The sequence below is a fragment of the Trachypithecus francoisi genome, unplaced genomic scaffold, assembly GCF_009764315.1.
Source record: "Trachypithecus francoisi isolate TF-2019V2 unplaced genomic scaffold, Tfra_2.0 Lachesis_group3, whole genome shotgun sequence".
Lineage (NCBI taxonomy): Eukaryota > Metazoa > Chordata > Mammalia > Primates > Cercopithecidae > Trachypithecus > Trachypithecus francoisi.
The window spans coordinates 85,707,175-85,719,620 of record NW_022681468.1 but is presented as its reverse complement, the minus strand read 5'-3'; the positions used below and the strand labels follow the sequence as shown (position 1 = coordinate 85,719,620).

Below are 12,446 nucleotides of genomic sequence, written 5' to 3'. Positions count from 1 at the left end.
TGGAATTATATCCTTATAAACTTATTGCATAATCCATACACAAGGATATAAAATTATTAACTTCAAAAATGGGATCTTCAGCACATTTATAAGGTGACAAGAAGAAAAGAAAAAAGCAAAATAAGCCTTATTCTATGAATGCTTTTGCATGCGTGTGGCACTGTGCTACCTACTTACTGAGTACACAGTCATTAAAACAAAACAAAACAAAACAAAAGAAACAGGCTTTGCAACATATCCACAAATGAGATCCAGAGGGGAAAATTGTGATAGGAAGAAGGAAGGTGATGTGATTAGAGCCAGCCCTGGGAACTGCTCTGGAAAGCTGGTCTAGCTAAGGACCAAACATACAGCAAGCAACCGTATTAGAAGACTGGGGTTAGAATTATATATTTGTAAGGTTGAGAACAGTTGATACATATGGATCTCCCTTACCAGGGAGGTGCAGCCATCCCGCAGCTGCTGAGTGTTCCCTGTCAAGAATTCACAGGTGCACTCTTCTCCAGAGCATAGCCTCCAGCCTATGGGGGTCTCCTTGTTGACAATGCCTAAAAGGTTATGTCCTTCCCCAGGAGTAGCCCACAGCCAATGACTGGCTGATATGGATGTGTAAGAACTTAGACCTCTTGCCTCAATCTTATGGCATCTGTCATGTTTTAGAGCTCCCCATGGAGTCAGGCTTGAGACTAACCTTTAGCTAAAATCACTTCTTTGTTTAGCTTTTTACGTACAGGTTTCTCCTAAGAGCACTCCTTCAATAAATCACTAACTCAAGAACATGCTCTAAGGAAGGAATAGGGAATTCATTTTTCTTGAAGCCCTCCAAGAGCTGAAGGTCAAGGGCCCAGGTTGGAGATCACTTCAGGCAGGTGGGCAGGGTAGACTCTAGAATGTCAGGGTAGCATAATGGTTAAGCACATGGAATCTGGAACTTCAACTGAAAGTTCCAGAAGTTTCATTGAAATTGTACTTCTAACATTTACTAGCTTATCTTAGGTAAGTAACTTCAATTGAAAGTTCCAGAACTACATTAAAATTGTAGTTCTAACGTTTACTAGCTTATCTTAGGTAAGGAAACTCTCTGGTTATACCCAGTAGAACTAACACAATGCCTTGTGCATTGTAGGTGTTCAATGTGTATATATCTAGTTGAACTCACAATTTTTGTTTTTTTTTTTTACGTAGCCTATTCTCATACTCTCATACATTGACTAATATGCCTTTTTTTTTTTTTTTTTTTGATAGAGTCTCGCTGTGTTGCCCAAGCTGGAGTGCAATGGCACCATCTCAGTTCATTGCAACCTCTGCCTCCCTGGTTCAAGCGATTCTCATGCCTCAGCCTTCCGAGTAGCTGGGATTACAGGCACCTGCCACCACGCCAGACTAATTTTTGCATTTTCAGTAGAGACGGGGTTTCACCATGTTGGCCAAACTGTTCTCGAACTCCTGACCTTAGGTGATCTGCCTGCCTCGGCCTCCGAAAGTGCTGGGATTACAGTGCCACTGTGCCCGGCCATGACTTGATCTTCCCTGGTCCAAATATTCTGGTCCCTGAATCAGTGATGTTTTCATTACACTATGTTTCCAACTTTCTTTTTCTAAATCTAAATTTAAAAAAATGTTTTAGCCTGGGCACGGTGACTCATGCCTATAATCCTAGCATTTTGGAAGGCCAAGGCAGGAGGATCACCTGAGGTCAGGAGTTCAAGACCAACCTGGCCAACATGGTGAAACCCTGTCTCTACTAAAAATACAAAAAAATTAACCACGCGTGGTGGCACATGCCTGTAATCCCAGTACTTGGGAGGCTGAGGCAGGAGAATTGCTTGAAACCCCGAGGCGCAGGCTGCAGTGAGCCAAGATCGCACCACTGCATTCAAGCCTGGGCGACAAGAGCGAAACTCAGTCTTAAGGAAAAAAAAAATTCTTTTAGAGGTGGGGGGCTTTCTATATTGCCTAGGCTGGCCTTAAACTCCTGGCCTCAAGCGATCCTGTTTCGTTGGCCTCCCAAAGTGCTGAGATTACAAGAGTGAGCCACTGCACCTGACCTTTCTTGATCTGTGGTTAGTTGGCCATCTGTCATCAATATCTGAGACTACAGAAGCTCTTGATGAGAGCTTCATGTTTTTTAGCTACTATGGTGGCCTTAAAATGTGTCCACACAGTTGCCTGTAATCCCAGCACTTTGGGAGGCCGAGACGGGCGGATCACGAGGTCAGGAGATCGAGACCATCCTGGCTAACACAGTGAAACCCCGTCTCTACTAAAAATACAAAAAACTAGCCGGGCGAGGTGGCGGCGCCTGTAGTCCCAGCTACTTGGGAGGCTGAGGCAGGAGAATGGCGTGAATCCGGGAGGCGTAGCTTGCAGTGAGCTGAGATCTGGCCACTGCACTCCAGCCTGGGTGACAGAGCGAGACTCCGTCTCAAAAAAAAAAAAAAATGTGTCCACACAGTCACTAATGCTCTTCCCTTCAAACGGTGAGCTTAATCTCTCTCTCCTTCAGTGTGACTGACCTCAGTGAGAGAATCTGCTAGAAATGAATTCACTTCCAGTGAACAGAATGTGATCAAAGTGATGGCATGCCTCTTCTGAAATAGGTCCAAAAAAGGATTTGGCTTTCTCCTTGCTCTTGAGCTCACATCACTTGCTCTGGGGGTAAGCTAGGTGCCACATCATGAGAACACTCAAGTAGCACAATGGAGAGACCCATGTGGGAATTGAGGTCTTCTGCCAACACCAGGAAAGAATTAAGACCTCCTCCCAAAGGCCATGTGGGTGAGCCATCTTGCGAGCAGCTCCTCCAACCCCAGTCAAACCTTCAGATGATGGCAGCCCTAGCTGACATTTTTACTGCAAGCTTATGGGAGACCCTGAACCAGAACCTATCAGTTAACCATCTTCTAAACTCTTGACCTTTAGAAACTGCAACACAATACATATTTGTTGCTTTAACTGCTAAGTTTTAGAGTAATTTGTTTCACAGTAATAGATAATATAGTTATGAAATGCAAGATTTTCTGGTCTGGAATGACTCATTGTAGTGTTTTTTCCATCTCTCCACTTATATCATTTTTTCTTTATCTAGTAACTAAAGAATTATTTTACTTCCTCTCCCCTTCCCCATCCCCAGGCTAATGATTGACCTACTAACTTAGTTAAAAACCATAGAATGTTTATCATTTTAGGACATTTATAAGCTTATGAAATGTATTTGCTTATCCAGTTATCTCCAGAAATATTAAAGATTACTGCTTATTCTGATTATTTTAGGTTCCTCACATAGAAAAAAAACACTATTTAACGTTGTCATGGGTTAGGGTACTAGGCTGGTAAGAATATATGCTGATACACATGCTTCCTAGAGGGCAATTTGATAATATGCAGCAAAAGTGCTTAATATATATTTTTTAAATCTTTGACCCCAGGATTTTACTTTTCATAATATATCCTAAGGAATCAATTTGGCAAATGCATAAAGTTGTATGAATAAGAATGTTCATCATAGCATGATGTATAATGGTAAAAGTAAAAAAATTCTAAGTGTCCAACATCAGGGATTATTTAAATAAATAGTAGTTTAACAATGAAATAGTATTCAATCCCTAAAGGGATAATAAAGGCCTACATTTGTTGACATGAAAGAATGTAGATGAATTCAGTGAAAAAAATTTATGGTGTGTTTATTACGATTTCATTTTGTGAAAATACATGCCTACCTTTGTAAATAAAATTCTATATATATTTTTTCTAATGTATATCTAACTTTCTTATATATGCATATATATATATATGCATGTAAAAAATCCTGGAAGCATAGATGTCAAAATGTCATCAGTGGTTAACTTTCAGGGATGAGATTTAGAGCAATTTTAATTAATTCATTATTTTCAAATTTATTTGTATTTTCTAATGTTTTTCCTAGTGATTTAATGAATAAAAAGAGCAATACAATTCATTGTAAAAAATTAGGAAAATACAGATGAAAAAGGACAAAGTCATGGTCAAATGTAGTCACACTATTTAAAATTAATCACCCTTAATATTTAGGTGCATACTTTTACTTTTCTATTTGCAAATATACATACAAACATGTATATGTTAAAAAACATTGGAATCAAATATTATTTACAGGGTTGCCTTATCATTTTGAACTGTAATTTTAAATGTTTGAAATAACATCAATCTCACAGAAAAACTGCAAGTACAACACAAGTAACTCTTTTTTATTCCGGAACTGTTTGAGAATAAGTTACTGAATGCACCTCCACTCCTGAATACTTTGGTGTGCCTTTCTTGTAACAAGGATATTCTCATATATAACTATCAAAATCAGGACATTACTGTTAACATTTACATTATGCTACCATCTAACTCAGACTCCACTCAAATTTTACTATTTGTCTCAATAATGGTCTTTAGAGCAAAAAGATTCAATCAGAATCATGTGTTTCATTTAGTAGTCATGTCTCTTTATTCTCACTGGGTATTATACAGTTCCACAGGCTTTCTTGGATTCATGACTTTGACTCTTTTGAAGATTCCAGTCCAGTTATTTTGTAGAATGTCTCTCAATGTGGGTTTGTCCTGATTAGATTTAGATTCTCCATCTTTGGCAGAGGTGTCACAAAAATGGTGCGTGTTCTTCCCACTGCATCCTCTAAGTTTCAATTCAATTTCAATTTAAGCCATTATTGATTATGTTTACTTTGTTCACCTGATTAAAATGAAATCTGCCAGCCTTCTCTACTGAAGTTATTATTTTTCTCTTTGGAACTACTAAGTATTTTGTAGTGGATGCATTTTGAAACTATGTAAGTATTTCAGCCGGGTCTGGTGGTTCAGGTCTGTAATCCCAGTACTTTGGGAGGCTGGGGGGTTGGGAGAGGGTGCAGATCACCTGAGATCAGGAGTTCGAGACCAGCCTGGCCAACATGGCAAAACCTCATCTCTACTAAAATTATAAATATTAGCTGGGTATGATGGCAGGCACCTGTAGTTGCAGCTACTCAGGATGCTGAGGCAGGAGAATCACTTGAACTTGGGAGGCGGAGGTTACTGTGAGTCGAGATTGCCTCACTGCACTCCCAACTGGGTGACAGAGCAAGACTCCATCTCAAAAAGAAGAAGGAGAAGGAGGAGGAGGCAGGAGGAAGGAGGGAGAAGGAGAAGGAGAAGAAGAAGAAGGAGGAGGTGGAGGAGGAGGAGGAGGAAAAGAAAACTATGTAGGTATTTAAATCCTTATCATATTTTAAAAGTATTCATTTATTTATATAAGTTTGGATTCATGGTTTCTTGTTTTATTCATTGAGTTATAATTTGTCCCAGATTAGCCAGTGGAAGCTGTTTTAATAGGGCTTCTGTGTGTTTTTGATGTATCCCTATTCCTCCTCCTCCTCGTCCTCCTCCTCTTCCTCCTCTTCTTCTCCTTCTCCTCCTTCTTCTTCCTCCTTTTCTTCTTCTTCCTTCTCTCTTCTTCTTCTCTTTGCTCTGTTGTCCAGGCTGGAGTACAGGGGGGTGATCATGGCTCACTGCTTTCAAACTCCTGGGCTCAAGCAGTGCTCCCACCTCACCCTCTTGAGTAGCTGAGACTACAGGTGCACATGACCATGCCCAGCTAATGTTTTCTTTCTTTTCTTTCTTTCCTTTTTCTTTCTTTTCTTTTCTTTTCTTTTTTTGTAGAGACAATGTCTCACTATGTTGCACAGGCTGGTCTCTGAACTCCTGGGCTCAAGGGGTCCTCCTGCCTCGGCCTCCCAAAGTTGAGATTACAGGCATGAGCCACCATGCCCAACCTCCCCATCATTATTTAGGTAGTTCTTTGCTTTTAGAAACTACAAGATGGTCCAAGCTCATTTTATACTTTCCTTCTCCTGGAACCAGTCATTTTTCTAGGGTGAGCTGGTTATGTTTAGTGATGAACAGTAGTTTGAAACCTGGATCTGGGTGCTAGGTAGTGCTCATTACTGATGGGGTGAGAGAGCTCTAAGGCTGTCTCAGTGGACATAGTTGGGAATATGGCAAATAGCCAATCACTCACACACTCACACTCACATGGATTTGCATGTATTTTCTCTTTTTTTCTTTTCTTTTCTTCTCTCTCTCTCTCTTTCTTTTCTTTTCTTTCTTTCTTTTTTGCTTGTGAACCTGTTTTATTTCTCTTATTTTTGAGAAAATCTGATCCTTCTGAACCTTGAATAAAGATTTCAAATCTATATGCAGCTACGCATAGGCATTATTGTTTTGCATATGGAAAAATGAGGGTTCAAGTCATAGAAATATATGATGGCAGAGCAGTGAGGAAATCCTGGCCTATTTTCTAACATGACAGAATAGGGTTTCAGACCTCTTGAATTCAACAGGGATGTAATTTACAAGTAATTACTCCCTTGAAAATCAGAGTAACTACACTTGTATTGAAACTCATTCCTGATGGTCCTTGCTGGATTCCACTCTGGTGCTGGAAGCTGGACTGGAGACCGACCATGTTCCTTCAGGGATCCTCAGCAATGTACAAGGGAAGCTCCTTTCTGAGGGAACCGTGCTTGCATGTAGACCTTCACAGCACAGTAGTGCAACATAACTTCTCAGAGATCAACATGCCACCATTCAGTGAACTTGAGAATTTCAAGAGGAGGCCAAGTGTCAGCACCGCATCTACTGAAGTGCAATGCCTACTTCTTAGGGAAGGCAATAACTCACTAGAAGCAGGCCCTTCAGATCCACAGGTGGACTGAAATGAGGATTATTACTCAGCCAGAAAGGACTGGTTGAGTGATTGGAAGGTCCAACGGGTCATCATCTTCTTGTTTAATAGCAACATATGGGATTTCCTGTCCCTGGGAGTGTAGCAGAGCAGAGCACCCAAAGTACAAGTGGTGACCTGGCCACTGATGTACAGTTTCCCATAGATCTCATTAAATCTGGCCACAAGGGCAGGCACATCCTTCACTTTTCCTTCACTTTGGCCAACACTTCCTCTGAGAATTCATGTCTTTTAACAAATTTTAATAAATTTCCTTCTGCAGCATTTTTTAGTATCTCTATCAGGGTTTCCAACATATTTGACTGGATATAGATTATAATAGTTAAATTAGTGCAGGCTATGCTTTCTGGATTCATGATTTGAGAAAAAAATGGACATAGCTTTTGCCACCTGGTTCTGATTCAGAGCTCACGCCACAAAGAAATGGGATGCTTTCCTGGAGAGAACCTGTCCTTTGAGTAGGGCTTCTTCTCTTAATGTAGAACAGATTTTGAAAGACTCAGGGCTATTCAGTTTGTAGCAAACTGCAAAAGTAAGAACATAGGTATCTTTGGTGAATTTCACACTTTGATTTTTCATCTCCATCAATACTTCCAGAGCACTTTTATATTTGCCTTTGACAACTAACATATCCATCAAAATATTGAATGATGTGGACTCTGAGAAGGAACCTCATAAATGCTGGTCTTTCATGAGCTCCTCAAGATCCAACCCATAACACAGACTCATGACAAATGGTCCAAACTTATACTCCTCCAAAGTGATATTTCCGTTCTGTGCATGGTACCTGTAAGTGACATTTTTAGCCAGCTTCACATGGTCCTGGGACCCACACAAATGAAGTAAGGTTGTCGACTCCTCCTTCAAGATGAGCTTGTCAGTTTTTCTTCCAAATTTCTAAAATAGGTTTCTTTAGTGCCAGGAAGATTACATGCAACAGCCACCTTCTTATGCTGAAATTCTTTTAATTTCACAATACTATCTGTAAGTAGGTATCTGTTAGCAGCCACAGGCAGAGCTGGAACCTCCCACCCCAGAATACACTGAAATCTGCAGTACCTACAGAAGAGCTCGATTCAAGGGCCTAAGTGCAGCAGCCGTACTCACATGTATTTTCTTTATGTAACCATATTGAAAACCATACATTTATACCACTATCTCAATTCAAATCCAACCCCACAACCTCATATTAGGTTTTCTCTTTCTATATTTGTAACTTAATTTTCTTATTTATAACTTTTTGATTTGTACATTTCTTCTCCCATATTCTTTAATATAGTTGCTTATTCCATCCATCTTCATGTATGTAGCCAATCTCACCTTGCTGCTGTCGTTTCCCCTCCCATGTGGATGCCCTTTACCCACTCTGGCTCTGACACTCTGTGCCAGGGCTGCCCTTCTACATGGGTGTCTGCCATTTGGGCCTGAATATGTCCACTAGGCAACCCCTCTGAGTGGATGTCTCCTTTACTTACTCAGGCTGTGACTCTGCCGGCTGGGTTCCCCTCTCAGCCCCCTCAGACATCCCCCACCATGGACACATCTTCATCTCTCTTGGGTTCTGACTTCTTATTCCCATGCCAGACGGCCCCTCCTCATCAATGTCTATGACCTTGCTCTACCCCACCTGGTGGCTTTAGGACTAAATTGTTTAGAAAGGGAAGGGAGGGAAAGAGGACTTATATCTTTTGAAAATTCTGTTATATAATAGAATTTTCCATATTGTTGAGTAGTCATTAAAAAGTTTTACTAGATGTATTTTATTCTATTAATGTAATGTGATAATTATTTAAGTATTCCTTCTTTTGAACATTAAGGTGATTTCCAACCAAAAATAATTTGGGCCGGGCGCGGTGGCTCATGCCTGTAATCCCAACACTTTGGGAGGCTGAGGCAGGTGGATCACAAGGTCAGGAGTTCGAGACCCGCCCAGCCAACATGGTGATACCCCATCTCTACTAAAAATACAAAAATTAGCCATGCATGGTGGTGGCTGCCTGTAATCCCAGCTACTTGGAGGCTGAGGCAGGAGAATTGCTTGAACCCAGGAGGCAGAGGTTGCAGTGAGTTGAGATCGCGCCACTGCACTCCAGCTTGGGCGACAGAGCAAGACTCCGTCTTAAATAAATAAATAAATAATTTGCAGGCTGTTTTCCCTCAAACAAATTCCCTCTAGTGGAATTTGTTTCCCCCCCCCACTGTTTGACTCCAGTCCAAGCCCTAAGAGGCACTACTGCTACCTCTTGCCTCAGTATCTCTAGGAAAGGTGTCCTCTACTCACTAATCCATCAAAGGTCTATTGACTTTACAACATATTAAGGTTTAGCTGAACTCCACCTCCCTCCCCTCCTCTACTCCTAATATAGCTATATTTCAGTCCTCTTGTTTACTTCTCTAACTTAATACTATACTAATCATTTTAATATCTTTTTCAGATAGGCACTGTGTATTTTGAGTTCCTACTTTGTAAAATAAGAATATTAGCATCCTTATCTTTTCCTTCACTCTCTTTTCCTCTGTGTCCCACCTTCAGTTAACTATACTTTACTTTTACATTGACTGTTAATATTAATATTTAATTCTGTAACCAAAATTAAGACTTAAGTTTATTGACTGTAAAAGCTGAAAATTGATACAAAATATTTATATTCTTTTATTATGTATTTATTTTTGAGGCAGGGTTTCACTCTGTCATCCAGGCTGGAGTATAGTAGTGAGATCTCAACTCACTGCAACCTGCACGTCCCCAGCTCTAGTGATCCTCCCACCTCATCCTCCCAAGTAGCTGGGACTATAGGCATGTGCCACCACTCTAGGCTATTTTTTGTATTTTTTTGTGGAGACATGGTTTCGCCATGTTGCCCACACTGGTTAAACTCCTGCGCTCAAGCAATCCTCCCCGTTCAGCCTCCCAAAGTGCTGGGATTACAGATGTGAGCCACTGTGCCCAGCCTATGTTATTTTATTTTTAGTTTTTAATTTTTGTGTGTACACATTTAGTTTTATTATAACAAAGCAACTTGTACACTTTTAACATTTAAAACTGAGCATCATCTTTTCTTTCCAGTGAAACAAAAAGAAAATTTAAAAATAAACAGGAACAAAATTATAATCGAGAATGTCAATTCCAAATAAGATCCTATAGGTTCTACTGATTCTCCCATTGAGTGGTAGGGCTCAGGTCATAATGAGAAGAGAATTTTAAAAGTGTCATCTTAAACTGCAAGGATATCTGTCAAACATCACAAACAGCCCAAAGGAGAAGCCATGTTATCAAAATGCCCACTTAACACGGCCAAACGTGTCAAAACCACCCTTTGCTGACCTTCTAAAACCCCATTTTTTAGAAGGTTTTTTTTTTCTTTTTTTAAACGAAAGAAAGTAGACAGATACATGTTGGTAAATGCTAACTGTCCATATTCACATAGAGACACAGTGTACTCTCTGAGCCCAATATATACAGAAAGTAGGAAAAAAGCTAGACTTCTGTGCACTGCCATGCAGGGCCCTCGCACCCTCCAGCTTCCAGCAGAGCAAAAGGAGCAGGTTTTTCTTTTTTCCCACAGAGCTCAGTGGTGTTGATTCTATACAGTTTTTGCTCAGACAGGAAGGGATAAAAATGAATTTTGAATAGAAAGGGGATAGAGGCTCTTCTCCCATTGTATTCTGCTCAAGGTATTTCCCCCCAAATAAGTTGAAAACCATATAGTAGAGAAAAGGGACCACAAGAACAGGGTTACTGAGCACAAGAAGCGGGGTAGGGCAGGGGAAAGACTGCAACTTGCTCCCAGGAACTGGAGAAAATTTCTTTAAAAGGAAGGTTGGAAGCCATCAGTGTCCTATTAGTCATCTTCTCCTTCATCCTCCTCTCCTTCTTCTTCATCACCATCCTCATCTTCTTCAATATCTTCTAATTCTTCCTCCTCCTCCTCCTCATCTTCTTCTCCTTCTCCATCATCCATATTGGGAACCAAGTAGTACTATAATGGGTTTGGCCAAATATCATCTTTGATGACCTCTCCTAACTCATCAGCACCTTCATCAAAATGGTCAGTAAACCAGGTAGAGAAGCTCTGTGGTGCCTCATGCTGCCTCTTCCTGCTGGCTTTATTCTGCATCTGACTTCAATATTTCGTCAAATTTTTTCCAAATTTCCATTTGATTTCCGTGGACTTTGCAGATGGATCACCACTCTCATTCAGATGAAATTCTTTGGAGAGAACGTTGTTTTCAAAGTAAGGATTTTCATCAAAATAAAAATCTATTCTGTAACCTAATTTAATATTTTCAAATTCTGTCATTTCAACTCTGATCAAATAATGCAGTGCCTCTTCGCCCTCCTCCCCAAGCAGTGCAGACACTGGGAGATGATTGACAAATATTGTTGCCCTAAAATTTGAGATCTTGACAATCAATTTTGACCTCTTCTGAAAAAATGGTTGGAAGCATTTGTATTATTTCTGTTCTACTTTCAAAATCTCCTCACTGGCTTGTTCATTAAGTCTATTTCTTTTTGTACTTCATCAACATGTTCAATTGCTTCTTGCTGTTCTTTTTCTCCCTTCCTCGGCAAGCCTACAGAGACTGATGTCTCCTCCAATCTCAGAGCAGGAGGTCTTGATTTCTTCTTTTAAGGTGGGAGTGGAGACTGGCATTTGGGGGCCATGCTGCTAGGGAAGTCTAAGAACCAGGCCACAAGTCTCCTCACTTGTCAGGAAGCATGCAGAAAACTGCCTACATTATTCGAAATATCCAAACAATGTTTTCTGGAAGTCCAATAACACCATACAGCTTAAAATAACATTATGCGTTTCCCCCCCCCTTTTTTTTTTGAGACGGGGTCTCGCTTTGTTGCCAGGCTGGAGTGCAGTGGCACAATCTCAGCTCACTGCAATCTCTGCTTCCCAAATTCAAGCGATTCTCCTGCCTCAGCCTCCCGAGTAGCTGAGACTACAGGCGCCCACCACCATGCCCGGATAATTTGGTATTTTTAGTAGAGACAGGGTGTCACCATGTTGGCCAGGATGGGCTCAATCTCTTGACCTCGTGATCCCCCTGCCTCAGCCTCCCAAAGTGCTGGGATTACAGGCGGGAGCCACTACGCCCGGCCTATTATTACCTTTTTAATTTTCTTACACTGTAAGAAAATTGTGCAAGCTGTATATCCTCAAACTCATCTATCTTCTCAATAAAGTCATGCTTCCCATTAGGTACTTACGTTTTTCCTAGAGATTTTTGTCCTTGAACCTCTGCCTCAATAAGTCTGCTCTGCAGCTATAATCCTGTAATCAGTGTTACCCAGATCCCATGTTTTCCTTTTCTTTGGTCTACTTTTCTCTGTTTATTCCTAATTTTTTTGGAGCATATCCCCAAGTGAATTCAAAAGAAAGTGTGCTTGGGAGGTACATTTTGTGTGTTCTTCCATATCTGAAAAATGTATTTATTCTATTCTCTGATTTGATTGATAATTTGCCTGAGTATGAAATTATAGAGTTACAATTCCTCTGCAGAATTGTGAAACCGCATTGCTTTAGAGTCATCTATCATCCAGTTCTATTGTTGAGAAGCCTGATGCCATTTTGAATCTTTGTAAATGATGTTTTCATTCTCCTAGAAAGCTTACAGGATCTTTTTATGTCTGTGTTCTCAATTTTCACAGTGACGTGCTTAGGTAGGAGTC

At 40.5% G+C, this 12,446-nt stretch overlaps 2 pseudogenes; both read right to left on the bottom strand.

The window, feature by feature from the left end:
- Positions 1-6,748: 6,748 nt before the first annotated feature.
- On the bottom strand, positions 6,749-7,556 carry LOC117071422 (annotated as a pseudogene).
- Positions 7,557-10,541: 2,985 nt separating this feature from the next.
- On the bottom strand, positions 10,542-11,456 carry LOC117071421 (annotated as a pseudogene).
- Positions 11,457-12,446: the final 990 nt, after the last annotated feature.